General features: G+C 45.4%; 1 long non-coding RNA gene across 1 annotated transcript; it reads left to right on the forward strand.

The window, feature by feature from the left end:
- Positions 1–6399: 6399 nt before the first annotated feature.
- On the forward strand, positions 6400–15205 carry LOC148049820 (uncharacterized). The gene is made up of 3 exons (XR_015695195.1): positions 6400–6441; positions 11996–12219; positions 14670–15205. It is a non-coding gene; the product is annotated as an uncharacterized LOC148049820 (long non-coding RNA).
- The last annotated feature ends 1763 nt before the right edge of the window (positions 15206–16968 follow it).

Genomic DNA, 16968 nt, shown 5'->3' on the forward strand with positions numbered 1-16968 from the left:
TGGCCACCTCAACGTCACTCCTGTTGGGGGTGCCTGTGGTGGCCCGAGAGCTCTGCCAGCAAAAACAGGTTCCTTAGCTCCGTTTTCAGCTGCCACGGCCTCCTGCAACCCTCTGCCAGTGAAAACAGAGCTCAGGAGGGCTACTTGCTCCATTTTCACTGGCAGAGGGCTGCAGGAGGCTATGGCAGCTGAAAATGGAGCTCAGGAACCCATTTTTGCTGGCAGAGGCGTCGTGGGCTGGTCCTTTGCTGTTTCCAGGCTGGACAAGCGGACTTGATCTAAGTACCCTGTGAGCCAGATACGGCCCCCGGCCTTGAGTTTGACACCCCTGATCTATAGCCTAATTTCAAATAGAAAGTCCTTTAACAGCTTAATGCAATGGCCCCCAACCTTTTGGGCACCAGGGACCGGTTCCAGGGAGAGAGTTTTTTCTGTGGACCAGAAAGGCCGTGGTTTTGCATGCTGCCTGCATCCCATGGATGGGGCTTTGCTTGTTTGCGTGGCCTGGTTTTCTAGCATGCCACGGCCCAGTGCTGGTCCACAGACCGGGGGTTGGGAACCCCTGGCTTATTGGACTTATTTGTGTGTGCAGGGTGTGTGTGTGTTTAAAGATTTCTAGACAAACTTGTGACCGATTGGGTCACCCTTTTGAAAAAAAGTGTGGTCTGATATGATCAAAATGAACACTAAATTTTCGGCTGCCCAATTATTATTTTTTTGTACCACTATGCTGGTGATCATCTAAGAACAGTAGATATCTACCATAAACAGGACATAATTATATTGGCAAATAACCATAAGTCAATATTTACTTACCTAACCAAAGAAACAGAATGAAAAAGGCTGAACAAAAAAAAAAAAAAAATCAATGGGAGCAGGGAGCGACTTCTGATTTCCTGCTGGCTTCCCCATTGACTTTGCTTGTGGGAAGAGGGCAGGGAACATTGGATAACACGATCAATTGACAGTAGAGACTCTCCAACAGCCACAACGTTGTAAATAAAACTGATCTGAATATCACGGAAGCTTCAACTCCACAGGAATCATGGCTCCCGGATTTTTTACTTGTTCTTTCAGTTCACAGATTTTAAGTACCTTGATTCAAAAATTGTTCATCCATTTGAGCTAACTTGAGGATACAAACAGACAAAACAGAACGAGAGCTTTAATAAAATACAGATGTTTTCAGTAACTTCACAGTTCAAGTAAATTATATTGTGCCAAAAGAGGTTCAATTACTGAACAAAGAATAATACTTCTTTTTTAAGGCAGAAAACATAACACAATAAAACAATATGTACCACAAATATCAGTTGGGATGCATTAAATCCAAGAGGAAAGTATGCTCAACTTGGAGCAACTCCCCCCAAATGGTGTATGGGAATTTTAATGCTTTGAGAACAAAGTGGATATGTGCTTCAGGTGGGAGTGGAAATGTGTTTGTAGTATCCACAAAGCAGGGACATTCATGGGATATTTAAAAAAAGGGTGAATGTAAAAGGGTGGGGCACAGCCACCATCTACTTTTTTAAAAAAACAAAAAACTGCTGTATGGATGCTGTTCACCAGAACTAACAAGATGTCAGCGTTCCAAATAATGCACCCCAAAAAAGACAGAACTCGGAGGCAGAAGTAGATTCCTCAAGGAACGATTTATTGGATACTTCATATTGGCACAACTGGTGAAAACTGACTCTGAAGGTTTCCCTGGTTTTCACCTCATTAAAAAGTAAAATTTTCCCCTTACCCCAAGTCATCAGTCACATTGTCCAATCGAGGTGCTGGCCGGTTGCTTGGTTACTCCACTCCTCCTCTCCCCAGCCACCTGTTGGAACGGCCTTGGTTCCCACAGAAAAACATTTTGTTTTTACTACAAAACCTCAGCTATTTCCCCTTCCTTGTCCCTTCTTCTTCCTTGTGGCAGCCCTGAAGCTTCCACGATGCCCTCAGCCAGGCTCACTTTGACAGGGTTGACACAAGAAACATCAAGAGCTTATGTGCAGAATGTTAGTTGGATCCAGTGGTGGGTTCTGGATACTGTTCTAACTGGTACGGTTGGAATGGGCCTAGCGTTGCCCACATAGACGTCCGTGGCGCGTCCATGTGTCATACCTGCCTGCGATGCCTCTGCAAGCCTCTGCGATGCTCCAGGTGCTCGGCGGAGCATCGCGGAGGGGCTGTACGCGCCATGCGTGTGCACGGAAGCGCCAAAGGCTTAAAGGACAGGTAAAGAGCTCGGACGGGTGGGCCCTCCGGAGCACCGTACCAGAACAGTACCCATACCGGGGCGTACCACCTGCAACCCACCACTGGTTGGATCAAACATAAGAAGACTATAGCAATAGCAGTTAGACTTATATACCGCTTCATAGGGCTTTCAGCCCTCTCTAAGCGGTTTACAGAGTCAGCATATTGCCCCCAACAATCCGGGTCCTCATTTTACCCACCTCGAAAGGATGGAAGGCTGAGTCAACCCTGAGCCGGTGAGATTTGATCAGCCGAACTGCTGAACTGCAGTCAGCTGAAGTAGCCTGCAGTGCTGCATTTAACCACTGCGCCACCTCGGCTCCATGGGTTTAGTTATCACACTATAGTCTAAAGTGGTTTATTTGGTTTGGCATGGTGCGCCATTTCAACTTTTGTGATTCATAAACCATTATTTATAACAACAGAATAACTGTTACAGAGTTGGAAGGAGTCTTTGAGGTCTTCTAGTCCAACTCCTTGCTCAGGCAAGAAACCTTATCCCAGTGGGGGTGAATCTATGGCACGCGTGCCGTCACCCCAGCTCAGTTCTGCCGTGCATGCACACGCGCCTCCCATTAGCCAGCTGATTTGGGGGTCTCTGCCATGCATGCACGAAGGGCAAGGGGCATGCATGAGACACATGTGCATCCACAGGGGATGGGGCTCGTGGGGGCGGGCATGTGCACACGGGGGGTTTCACATGTATGCACGGGGGGTTGTGTGTGCATGCACAGGTGGGGGGCGCAGGGGCGCTGCGTTATGGGTATGCGCACGCTTTCGGCACCAAAGGTTAGCCATCACTGCCCTATATCATTTCAGGCAAATTGTGATCCTATCTTTTCTTTGAAACTTCCAGTATTGGAGTGCCCACAACTTCTGGAGGCAGGTTTTTCCACTGGTTAATTGTTCTCCCTGTCAGAAAATGTATAGCTAAGCCTGTTGCATAAACCAGTCTCCTGTAGTTTGGTCAGTAAACCATCACAAAACAAAAGAAAGTTTTGTGTGTCTTGCAAATCTAGTTTGTAGCTACAGCAAGTTCCCTACTCGGTTTGATCTGGGAAAATCACTGAGTGACACCCAGCTGATTACCCTGGCAGGGCCATGCTTCTTCATGTGTGCGTGTCTGCACCCATAATGCAATGCGTGTGTGACCCACCCTGCGTCCCACACATGTACACACAACACCCCACACGTGTGTCCCCCCCCCTCACCCATTTTTGTCTTCCAGGTTAGCGCAGGAGGCTTTCCGGGCCCAAAACAGGACACGGGGCAGCTTTACACATCCCCCCGTGCCCCGTTTTCAGCCTGGAAGCCCTCCTGCACTAACCTGGAAGACAAAACAGGGCATGGGGCGCTGCATAACCACCACCACCCCAAATGCAATGTGAGCACCCCAGTGGTGGGTTTCAAATTTTTTTAGAACCTCTTCTGTAGGTGTGTCCTGTTTTGTGGGAGTGGCTTGCCGGCCATGTGACTGGGTGGGAGTGGCTTGCCAGCCATGTGACTGGGTGGGCGTGGCCAACTTGTAAAATGTGGTGAAACTCACTTAACAACACTCTTGCTTAGCAACCAAAATGTTGGCTCAGAAACTCTGGCATTTGAAGCACACAAGTCTTAAAGCTGTCAAGTTACAAGACCCTTGCGCCCCTAACCCTTTAGGAAAAAAAACCCCAGGGGTGTTCAAACTTGACAGCTTTAAGACTTGTGGACTTCAACTCCCAGAATTCCTCCTCTCACTCTTCATCTTGATGATGTGTGGATGGGCGGGGGGAGGGAGCTGGAACCGGTTCTAAACGGCACTGTAGATTTGTGGAACCTCTTCAATAGAAGAGCTTAGAACTGGCTCCACCCCTGGAGCACCCCCAGTGCGTGTGTCCCTCCCCCACATGCATGCACGTGCCCCCCACATGCACCCTGCCCTCCGTGCATGCATGGCGGAGACCTGAAGACCAGCTGGCCTGCGGGAGGCACGCACGCATGCGTTGTAGACCTGGGCTGGGGTGACAACTGGCATGCCCGCAGAGAGGGCTCTGCATGCCATCTGTGCCACGCACGCCACAGGTTCGCCACCACGGTTCTAACACAAGTTTTCTTACACCAATCAAACTTTCTGGTCAGAACCTTTTTGAAGGAAGCATGAAGAGCACAGAAAAAGAAAGGCAGACATGTTTCTTCCCCCCCTTTTTTTACCAGCCACTTTCGATCCTGCTTTTCCTTTGGGAATGAATGAGGATGAAAAGAATGTTTCCCTCCCTTTTGCTCTTCCTTGGATAAGCTTCCCACTTGTCCCCGAGAGCCTCTTGATTCGCAAAGCTGATGGAACAGCCTGGAGCAACTTAATCCCGTGAGAGAAAACAAGCGTTGTGCCAAAGACACATGTATTTTTATCCTTCTCAAAGAGAACCCAGCTTCCTGTTGCAAGAGGAAGGGAGAACGGCTGGCGTGAGTTTGCTGGCCACAGGAAACTGGGCTGCGGGGACAATAATGTCCTTGTTTTCAAAAGGACACTAGAAATGCAACCCACCCCTGAACGGCTTTGGGAGATTTTACAAGCATTCACAACAGAACAGAATGACAGAATTGGAAGGGACCTTCGAAGTCTTCTAGTCCAACCCCCTGTTCAGGCAGGAAACTAGTTCAGACAAACAGTTGTCTAATCCAGGGGCCTCCAACTTTGGCAAATTTAAGACTTCTGGACTTCAACTCCCAGAATTCCAAAGCTGGCTGAGGAACTCTGGAAGTTGAAGTCCACAAGTCTTAAAGTTGCCAAGGTTGGAGGCCTCTGATTTAATTCTCTTCTTAAAAACTTCCAGTGTTGGAGCAACCACAACATGTTCACACTGACAAATGGATGCGATAAGGCACAATTTCGTGACTGACGTTCCTTAGACGTGTGGAACAACAGGTCCCACCCTCCTTGTCCTGTATGGCTGGGGAAGGGGCATGCCTTAGGTAGACCAACCTCTACCCCCATGCAATTAACCCATAATACCCATCCAGTTGCCAAGCGATATCCTCTTCCTCTAATGCAGGTAGTCCTCGACTTACAACCACAATCGGGAGCAGAATTTTTGTTGCCCAGCAAGGAACTCGCTGAGTCACACCCAATTGAACGAACTCATTGGCCCCCATTGAGTGAGAACCACTGCAGTTATTAAATGGATCACATATTAAGTAAACTAGACTTCCTCCATTGACTTTGCATGTTGCAAGCTGAGAAGAAAGGACAATTACATGGCCCAGAAAGCAGTCACAAGGGTCAGGCTTCGTCATGCATTATTTTTGTAGCAATTTCAAATGGTCATTAAACAAGGGGTTATAAGTTGTGGATTACTTGTTACTCCAAATCTGCTGGATCACAAACTCAGATTGGTCACGCTAGTTCTATAGGCCATAGTTCTAACCAGAGGTGATATTCAGCCGGTTCGTACCGGTTCGGGTGAACCAGTAGCGGAAATCCCAGATGGGCCCGCCCAGGCACTATGCTGTTCTATTTAGCCACGTTTTTGAGGCCAGGCGCATGCACAGGAGGCGCACACACGAGAGCAAATCACATGCGCGGAAGGCCGGGTGCATGCGCGGAAGCTGCGCATGCACGCAAAGCCAGCGTCTGCACGCGGGGGCGAACCGGTGGTCAAGATAAGTGAAACCCACCACTGGTTCTAACCCATATGAAGAATTATTATTCTGATGGTGATTATTCTTTCTTTTGTTTCTGGACAGGATATGAAGCTAGGGAGTTCTATTTTTATTATTTAATTAATTGGAGGGAGGGCAGGGCTCCTGTGGGAAGGATAAGTAGAGAGAGGGGAGCGCTCTGCCACAAAGAAAAGAGTCTTTGAGCATTACAGCTGCATACTTGAGTCATGGGACCCCCTTGTAGGCTGATCATGGGATCTGTAAAAAAACAAAAAAAAAACCTCAGCACCAAACCCACCATGAATTAAATCCTCTTAAGTGGAATTAAAAAAAAAAAAACTTCTCCCCAACTGCTACTCCTTCCATCACTTGGGATTTTCACGTGCTCATCATATGAAGGGCAATGGTATAAAAGGATCACGCACGAATCCGTCTTCCACTGTCCCCGAAGGGAGAAGAGCAGAGAGGAAGAGGGGAAGGGGGCTCCAAGCATCCAAGGCGGACAAGAAGTGCCCAGGAGGATCTTTCCTTGAATTCAGAGGCTTGGTAAAAGTGGTAAGCTGTTCCTGATCAGAGACCCTTCCCCCACCCCCCACCCCTTAGTTTTAGAATGAGGAAGCAGAATGAATGGAGCCACTCACTGAAAAGCCCAACATTTTCTGTGGTGTGTAAACAAGAAATTGTAGCGCCTTCTTTATTTGTGCTCCTGGGTGGATTACTTATTAATTTATCTGCTAGATTAACAGCCTGCCTTTCCTCCAGTGTTCAGCTTACATGGAAATTATCTTCTATCTTTTATCTCTCTAACCCAGCTAGAACATAGAATAATAGTTGGAAGGGACCTCGGAGGTCTTCTAGTCCAACCCTTGCTTGAGCAGGAGACCCTATAATACCATTTCAGATAAACGGTGGTCCAGTCTCTTTTTGCTTCAGTGATGGAGCACCCACAGCTTCTGAAGGCAAGCTGTTCCATCGGTTAATTGCTCTCACGGTTAGGAAATTTCTCCTTAGTTCTAGCTTGCTTCTCTCCTCGATTAGTTTCCAACCATTGTTTCTCGTTTTGCCTTTTGGTGCTTTGAAAAATAGTTTGACACCTCCCCCCCCCGGTCTTTGTAGGAGCCCCTCAAATATTGAAACCGTGATATCATGTCTCCCCTGGTCTTTCTTTTCATCAGACTAGAAAGCCTTAAGTAGGCTAAATTGCTAGGTAGGCTAAACTGTGAATAGCAGGCCCAAAGTCTCCCAGGGTTGAAGGGCAAGGATCTTTCTTATTCTTAGACCTGATCCTTCGCCACCCTGGCTCTTGGGCTGAGAGAGAGGGGCTGACCCAAGTCCTCCAGGGAACGTCAGTAATTGAGGAGGGTTCACCGACAAATGCACACTCGACAAAAGCGCGTCAACAAAACCGCGGTGAGAAAACCACGAGTTTGAAATCGCGCCGACGAATGAGAGCAGAAGCGCGCCGACAACAGCGCGCCGACAAAAGCGCGCTCTAAACCTAACCCTGAACCTAACCCTGAACCTAACCCTAACCCTAACCCTAACCCTAACCCTTACCTTAACCCTAATCGCGCTTCTGTCGGCGCTCTTTTGTTGGCACGCCTTTGCGGGCGCGCTGTCGACATTGCGGTTTTATCGCCGCGGTTTTGTTGGCACGCTGTTGTCGGGCGCGCATTTGCTGGGTCACGATTGAGGAGGGATTCACTTGGGTCTCCCGACTGCTGGACATTAATCAGCTCAGCACACTTGCTTTGCCTCCTTACTAAATGGACACATCCATCTTGTTTTCCTTGACTGCCATTGTCTTTTTGGAGAGAATAAGGAAGACAAAATGGATGGAACTATGCAAGCTCCATTGCCAAAGCAAGAGAAGGCAAAACATGTCCCTAACAGCCAGGTAACATTCAGAAGCAGCTCTCTAGTCAAATACCTCTCCAATTCACTCTAACAAGGAAGAGAAAATATAGTACAATCAGACTTGCAAGATTCGGTTTCTTAGAGCCAATCGCAATCAAAGTAATGGTAGCCTTCTTGTGGTGTTGATTTCCTGGTCTGGTCTACCTAATGGGGCTGACACTGTTCCCAAAATGTTCTTTTGATTTCCCAATCCAGTTTAGTTCCTGGCATTTCCTTAATACAATCCTGAAATCTAGCATCCAGGTTTTATGTCCAACCCTGTTTATCTTTTTCAAGGTAGTCCCCGTTGGCGAAATGCTGCCACCCTCTGTGATGATTAAGACACTAGAGAAGACCTTTGAATTGCAAAGTTCCCTCTAGTCACATGTTCACGCACCTTTTTTACTTTCCGTCTTCCTGAAAATCAGGGCAAGTGCTGTGAGAGGTAGAGAGACATTTGCATGATTCTAATCCAATCCCAAAGTTTCCTTCCACTTTTAGAATGGCAAAGAGGAGGCAGGAAACAAAAGATCTAGAATGGGGAGACTATTCCGAATAACAGAGTTGGAAGGGACCTTAGAAGTCTTCTAATCCAACCCCCTGCTCAGGCAGGAAACCCTATACCGTTTCAGACAAATGGTTGTCCAATCTCTTCTTAGGACCTATCGAGCAGCATTCCTTCCATCTCTTGAAATCAATCTGTATCTGGCTGCATTTTTCCAGCCCTCTTTTCTGTTTATGTCCAGTCTCAATTATATTAATTATATTAGAAGAATAGGATAACAGAGTTGGAAGGGACCTTGGAGGTCTTCTAATCCAACCCCCTGCCTAGGCAGGAAACCCTGTACTATTTCAGACAAATGGTTATCCAACATCTTAAAAACCTCCAGTGTTGGAGCATTCACAACTTCTGGAGGTAAGTTGTTCCACTGAATAATTGTTCTAACTGTCAGGGAATTTCTCCTTAGTTCTAAGCTGCTTCTCTGCTTGATTAGTTTCCACCCATTGCTTCTTGTTTTGCCTTCAGGTTCTTTGGAGAATAGCTTGACTCCCTCTTCTTTGGGGCACCCCTTGAGATATTGGAAGACTGCTATCATGTCTTCCCTGGTCCTTCTTTGCATCAAACTAGACATACCCAGTTCTTGCAACCGTTCTTCATATGTTTTAGTCTCCAGTCCCCTAATCGTCTTTGTTGCTCTTCTCTGCATTCTTTATCTAGAGTCTCCACATGTTTTTTTACATCATATTGTCTATTAACATCTCGGGCGGACTAGATAGAGAAAGAGAGAGGCTCTTTCATAGATAAACACTGTTTATGGTCTCCCTACAAACTGAGCCACCAATTAACCAAGTGCAAATCTTATGATCAGTTAATGTGTTACGTAAATCCAGAAAAGTGGGTTAGTTTCATCAATCATGGTTAAACAATTCACAGGGAGGCATGTTAGGAAAATATATCCACAGAACATCTACAAACACAAGATATTGCTTTAATTAAAAAGGGGCTGGGGAAAAGAGGCTAAAATTCTACATGCTAGAAAAATTAAAGTTCTGAGCACCCAGACAATCTGCAGCTGGTCCTCAACTTACAACCACAATTGAGCCCAAAATGTATGTTGCTAAATGAGAAATGTGTTAAGCGGGTTTTGCCCCATTTTACGACATTTCTCACCGCGTTTGTTAAGTGGGTCACTGCAGTTCTTAAATTAGTAACATGGTTGTTACGAGAATCTGATTTCCCCATTGACTTTGCTCGTCAGAAGGTTGCAAAAGAGAATCATGTGACCCTGGGACGCTGCAACCGTCACAAATGTGAGTCAGTTGCCAACCATCTGAATGTAAACCACATGACTACGGGGATGGTGCAATGTGAAAATTGGTCGTAAGTCACTTTCCCCAGTGCCGTTGTAATTTTGAACGGTCACTAAATGAACTGTTGTAAGTTGAGGACTACTTGTGGTTCCTTATCAAAAATTCTGTAGTGGATTGAAATGGCAGCACTAATGTATTCTGCAACAATCTATGAATATATTTAACATCTTTTTCTACGTTTGGCAGGCGCAAAAGATATGAAACCACGGATATGGAACTCACTCACATTTTATTCCGATGGCCCTTTGGGCTTTAAAGGAGTGGTCACCAATTGGTGGTCCGTGGACCACTGGTGGTCTATGAGAAAATTTTGGTGGTCTGCAGAAAAATCTTTGAATTTTTTATATTGCACTAAATCAAGGATCTTCAAACTACAGCCACTAAGCCCGACGAAGCAATTAATCCCGCTCGCTGATGGGATGGGGGTCCTTTAGGCGCTTAGCTTGGCTGCCTGTTTAGTAGCTCCAGACCCTCCCCCCCTCCCTGGGAGTCCAGCCGCTTCAGTGAGCGGCGTGGGAAACTTGGGCCGGGCTCCTTGAAAGACAGAGTTTGCAGGGGGCCAATCTAGCACCCGGGCTGGCTACAAGACAAACATTAATTCTTGGCTGTATTTGAGATTCCTAGCTGCGATGGACAGCAAAGCTAGGGTTGACCCTGGGGGCTTCTCTCCGCCAACAGACAGCCAAGCTAAGTGCCTGAAGGACCCCATCCAGAGGTGGTATTTTGCCGGTTCACCCCAGTTCGGGCGAACTGGTACAGCAGCGGCGGGAGGTTCACCCAGACATCATCACGGACGCTCTGTGCATGCGTAGAAGGTTCTGCGCATGTGCAGAAGCGCCCTGCGTGCGCTCCCAATTCTGAACCGGTAGCAGTGGTAAAAGGAAACCATTACTGATCCCATCTCCTTACTAATTCATATTAGTGGTCTAGGCCAGTGATAGTCAACCTGGTCCCTACCGCCCACTAGTTGGTGTTCCAGCTTTCATGGTAGGTGGTAGGGGCACTTTCCTTTTTAAAAAAAATTAATTGACTTAAAAAAAAAAACTTCATAGCATTATTTAAAAACATTTTCATTAGGTTTTCATAAAATCACCATTACTGTGGAACTGGTGGGTGGTTAGAAAATCTTACTACAAGGAGGAAAGGAAGGAGAGAAGGAGAAAAGAAAGGAGGGAAGGAAGGAGAGAAGGAGAGAAGAAAGGAGGGAAGGAAGGAGGGAATGTAGGAGAGAAGGAAGGGGGGAAGGAAGGAGGAAAGGAAGGAGAGAAGGAGAGAAGAAAGGAGGGAAAGAAGGAAGGAGGGAAGGAAGGAGGGAAGGAGAGAAGAAAGGAGGGAGGGAAGGGGGAAGGAGGGAGGGAAGGAAGGAGGGAAGGAAGGAAGGAGAGTAGGAGAAAAGAAACGAGGGAAGGAAAGAGGGAGGGAGGGAAGAAGAAGTAGGACCGTTGTAAGATAAGATGGATCTATGGGATGGTAAGAAAGCAATTTTCAAGTATATTGTCAACTGTAGGGAAAAAATTATTAAAAAAAAAATCTTACTACTAACAGAGATACCAAAGTGGGCAGTACGCATAAAAAGGTTGACTACCCCTGGTCTAGACAGTGGTGAAATTCATTTTTTTTTACTACTGGTTCTGTGAGCGTGGCTTGGTATAGGCATGGTGTGGCTTGGTGCGCGTGGTTTGGTGAGCGTGGCAGGGGAAGGATACTGCAAAGTCTCCATTTCCACTCCACTCCAGGGGAAGGATACTGCAAAATCTCCATTCCCACCCCACTCTGGGGCCAGCCAGAGGTGGTATTTGCCGGTTCTCCGAACCACTCAAAATTTCTGCTACCGGTTCTCCAGAACCTGTCAGAACCTGCTGGATTTCACCCCTGGGTCCAGGGGATTTAAAATTATGAATTTAGTGGTCCCTGGGGTCCAAAAGGTTGGTGACCCCTGCTTTAAAGCAGTGTTTTTCAACCTTTTTTGTGCAAAGGCACACTTTTTTCATGAAAAAAATCACGAGGCACACCACCATTAGAAAATGTTAAAAAATTTTAACTCTGTGCCTATATTGACTATATATAAAGTGTTTTTCCCATGGCACACCTTACACTATGTCACGGCACACTAGTGTGCCGCGGCACAGTGGTTGAAAAACACTGCTTTAAAGACTTCAGGCACCGTTGGTCACCTTGAAGCAAATGCTTTCAGCCAAATGTGGACTAGCAGCTTAATGAACAGGGGAATAAAAAGGAAAGCTCTAGGATCTCCGGCTCTCTCAGGTCACATGTTTGTAAAACAGTATTAGCATCACCTACCACTGGCTGAAATCCCTTTATCTTTCCTTTCCTTTGCAAGGCACCGAATTCTCACCGACATTATCGTAGCTCAGGATGAAAGCCGAGCACGAGGGGGGCAGCTCCTGGGAGAAAGAAGCCACAGAAGGACCTTTGATCCGCAGAAGAAGAAGAAGAAAGAGATGCCACAAAGCGCTTGGGGAGATTAAAGGGGGCACCGCAAAAATTTAAAAGACTCTTTTTTTATAAAATGGGTCTGGAAGGCCTGCGACGAACATTCCTGAGGTAAATGTAGTTCAGTCTGTGGAACAAAATGCAAACGGAGTAAGCTGCTACAGCTGGGGGCCGAAAATCCGTTGCTATGCTTTACTAATTGTTTTATTTATTATTTATTTTATGAAACAAATTTATACGGCCTCTGTATGCTGACTCTGGGCAGCCTTATCTGGGAGGCTGAGATTGCATTACTATCCCTGTAATAAGCCAATGAATTAAGTTGGGTTGATGGATAGTAATTGATCCAAAATCATTGGAGGCGCTTAGTGGAGGAAGAGAGATTTGAGACTTTCCATTCTGAGCTATTTTTTTCCCATCCTGGACATAAGTGGATGTAACTGGGGAAGAGATCGAGTGAAAGTGGAGAATAATTACATGAAAAAGTAATTTCAGCCTGTAGCAGTTGTGAAAAAGGCCAATTCCACTCGGGGAATTCTTAGAAAGGGCATAAATTAGTTATGAAATTTAAGAAATCAATCTAACAGTACTGTAATATATTTGTCAGTGAGACTAATATTGCTCATACTCGACTTACGACCACAATTGGTACCGGAATTTCCGTTGCTAAATGGTGTGTTTGATAAACAAGTCACCCTATGGCTGGAATTAGAGTTTATTTACCACTTTTTATTATCTTCCTTAAGCAAATTACAGCATTTGTTAAATGAATCCTATGGCCATTAAATGAATCTGGCTTCCCCAATTGACTTTGCTTTTTGGAAGTCAGAATGTCTCAGATCATAATCGTGTGTAAAGGTCATGAATGTAAGCTAAGATCAAGGTCATAAAATCATGTAAGATTAAGGTCATAAAGTTGGACACAACTCAGGGATGGAGGTTCGGGTCCCAATTGTGGTCGTAAATCAAGGATTACCTATAAGAAGATATTTGATTTTCTCTGGCCCAGATCTATTCTAATGCTCTTACACAGGAGAAAGGTACCATTTGCAATGCATCAAAGTTCCTACAATTAGAGTTTGTTTAGCAAACCTTGTTTGAAAAAGTCACAGTGTTACACTATAAGTGTCCTTGGCCACTTTCAACAAAATGAAGATTTATATTCATCAAGATCAGACAGGTGTTAGAATAGAATAGAATAGAATAGAATAACAGAGTTGGAAGGGATCTTGGAGGTCTTCTAGCCCAACCCCTTGCTTAAGCAGGAAACCCTACACCACTGTCGAATGCAGGATGTCAAACCCTGCAGACTTTGCTCAGCCATGCCAAGTTCTTCTCTGCATCTCTTGTTTATTTAGAAAAGTTGCTGCCCATCTTAAATACATAATACTGGCTAGCTAACTGCAAGAAAACCAATACAAAAACAGCTATCATAACCAAACATTGGGGGGGGGGGAACCAATGGAAAGTAAGAGCAAGGCATCATAGAACTAACTCACAAAACAGACATACAGGCAGTCCTTGACTTACAACTACAATTGAATCCAAAATTTCTGTCGCTAAGCGGGACGGTTGTTAAGTGAGCTTTGGCCCATTTTATGACCTTTATTGGCATAGTTGTTAAGTGAATCACTGCAGGTGTTACGTTAGGGTGTTATATGAGTACTCCTGGCCTTACAACAATTCACTTGGGGACTGTTCAAAGTTACAATGGTACTTTAAAAAAAGCAACCTGCGACCATTTTTCACACTTATGACCGTGGCCACATCCCCATGATCATGATCAATATTGAGATGCTTGGTAATTGGTTCACATTTATGACGGTTGCATTGTCCCTGGGTCATGTGATCACCTTTTTTGACCTTCGGACAAAGTCAATGGGGTAGCCAGATTCACCTCACAACCGTGTTACTAACTTATCAATTGCAGTGATTCGCTTAGCGGCTGTGGGGAAAAAAAGGTTGTAAAATGGGGCAAAACTCACTTAATAAACGTCTTGCTCAGCAACAGAAATTTTGGGCTCAATTGTGGTCATAAGTCGAGGACTACCTGTAATTGTATGGATTAAATGTTCTGATTTTTCCCCTTTTCTCCCCCCCCCCCAAATACATGGGATCCTGAAAACTCTCTTTCCTTATCTTCTACGTCCTTCATTAAAGGCAAAGTTTCACTTTGCACATATGTGCTAGTCGTTCCCGACTGCAGGTGGCGGTGCTCACCTCTGTTTCAAAGCCGAAGAGCCAGCGCTGTCCGAAGACGTCTCTGTGATCATGTAGCTGGCATGACTAAATGCCAAAGGCACAAGGAACCCCTTCCCACCAAAGGTGGTCCATATTTTTCTGCTTGCATTTTTGCATGCTTTCAAACTTCTAGGTTGGCAGAAGTTGGGACAAGTAACGGGAGCTCACTCCATTACACGGGATTCAAACCGCCAAGCTGCCAACCTTTCTGATCAACAAGCTCAGCATCTTAGCCACTGCGTCCATAATTACCCCACTGCTTTTCCCACTCTCTTTTCGGTGAGCAGTCATTCCCCGTTTCTCTTCTCTTCTCGACACAGATCTTCCAGGGAGATCCGGTTCCTGTGAATTATGTCCCTGAAGGACGCCCACCCACTACCCTGCTTGGCTCTGTAGCTTTCCCTTTGTCATCCTATGCCTGGGAAATTCAGGGAGGCTGGGACGGTGAAGGGAAGCCCACAGCGCTATAGTTCCAGCTGGAGGAGCACAATGGCGGAGCCCGCCCTGCATCTGATCGACACGCCGTGCTATGAAAAGCCACCATCTTGTCTTGCACAGTGTTGGGGGCATGCACAAACAATCGAACTTTCTCAGTTTGCACTAGCTTCTTACTTACTTACTGACAGGGTTGACTCAGCCTTCCATCCTTCTGAAGTGGGTAAAATGAGAACCCAGATTGTTGGGGGCAATAGGCTGACTTTGTAAACCGCTTAGAGAGGGCTGTAAAAGCATAGGTCTAATGCTATTGCTACTTGTAAAAAGTTACACATATTATCAATGCCATACCAATTAACACCTGAGCCTTCAGCAGCCAGTAACCAGTACTTCATCGTACTTCATCATACTACTTAATGTGACTGGGACACTGGGTATATAAGTGTATGTGTGTGTTTGATATTCATCTGATTCACTTTCTATTTTGATTTTTTTATTGAATTTGTATATGTTCCAGTTCCTCCTTGGATTGGGGTGAGTCATAAGAAGGCTAGATAAACAAACAAACAAGCAAATATAAGCCAGTCCCACTAGAGCTGAGAAAAAGACAAAATTAAACTGATAAACATGACAGTGATTGTGAACATTTACAATCACCTCGGAGAGATGCAGATAATGTGGAAAGGCCATGTCTGTGATTGAGTTTGTACAACTTCTAGGCCATAATGAAGTTTCCTTACTTATGGTTTACTACGCGGCGGCTCAGTGACTAAGATGCTGAGATTGTCAATCAGAAAGGTTGGCGGTTCGACGGCTCAAATCCCTAGCGCCACGTAACGGAGTGAGCTCCTGTTACTTGTCCCAACTTCTGCCAACCTAGCAGTTCGAAAGCATGTAAACATGCAAGTAGAAAAATAGGGACCACCTTTGGTGGGAAGGAAACAGCGTTCCGTGCATCTTTGGCGTTTAGTCGTGCCAGCCACATGACCACAGAGACGTCTTCGGACAGTGCTGGCTCTTCAGCTTTGAAATGGAAATGAGCACCGCCCCCTAGAGTCAGGAATGACTAGCACATATGTGTGAAGGGAACCTTTACAATGGTTCGCAACCCTTTCTTCATACAGGCTCCCTTTTTAATGCATTTTGTGGCCATGGATCATGGCCATGGACACCCAAGACTTAATTCAAGATTTAATAACATTTCTTTGAGCCGGGGTGACAGGGATTCGTGGACCACAGGTTGAGAACCAATGGTTTAGTGTGTTGTGTGAATTTGCCATTATGGTTTGTAAACCATGCTTTCTGGTTTAAACTTCTCTTGTTTAAACTTTCCAATTGTGGTTTATTAAATAAAGCCTGTTTAATTATACTACGACTTAGCCCATCAGAGTTCCTTTGGACAGTAAAATGGACAGCATGTAAATTTAATAAATAGTGTGAAGCCAGCCAACATACTTCTCCAATCCTCTGGGTTACTGGACATATTGGAATTCTGAATACGTATTGTTGACATTCTCAAAAAACAGTTGTCCTGTGAAGTGTGGCTAATCACAAAAATGCACAGTAAAAGATTGGCAAGCACTGGATATAGATACCCTCCACGTTTTATGTTCTCAAAATGGCTACATCTTCTTGCTCTTTTTGTTTGTTTGTTTTTGAGACTCTATATTATCTGCATCAGGGGTGGGTTCCAGATTCTTCTACTGCTGTTTCACTCAGGGACACACTGCGCTATGCGCACATGTACACTAGGTAAAAAATGCTTCTATGCATAAGCAAAAAACAAGATGACGCCGCTGATAGAACTGGTTGGAGGGGGGGGCATGATCAGCCGAGTTACTACCTACTTGGCCAAACTGGTCCAAACCGATAGGAACCTACCTCTGATCTGCATTATAATTATTTCCATGTTTTACATGCAGTCCTCGACTTACAACCACTTGTTTAAAGACCGAAGTTAGATAAGTCACATAAGTCATTTTTTTAAAGGGCCATTGCAACTTCGCTTTCTCAACCTTGACAACTTTAAGACATGTGGACTTCAACTCCCCATACTGGTTGAAGACAAACGATTTAATGCACCTCCAGGTGGATTCCTATTACAAGTTACACCAGTTGGATGTTATTTCCTAGACTACTTAGTGTACGTTCTTCCCTCCCCAGTTACCATTCCACTTAACTCAA

Source organism: Thamnophis sirtalis, unplaced genomic scaffold, assembly GCF_051295495.1.
Source record: "Thamnophis sirtalis isolate CommonGarterSnake01/CBP01778 unplaced genomic scaffold, rThaSir2_p1.2 scaffold_1, whole genome shotgun sequence".
NCBI classification, from domain to species: Eukaryota; Metazoa; Chordata; class Lepidosauria; order Squamata; family Natricidae; genus Thamnophis; species Thamnophis sirtalis.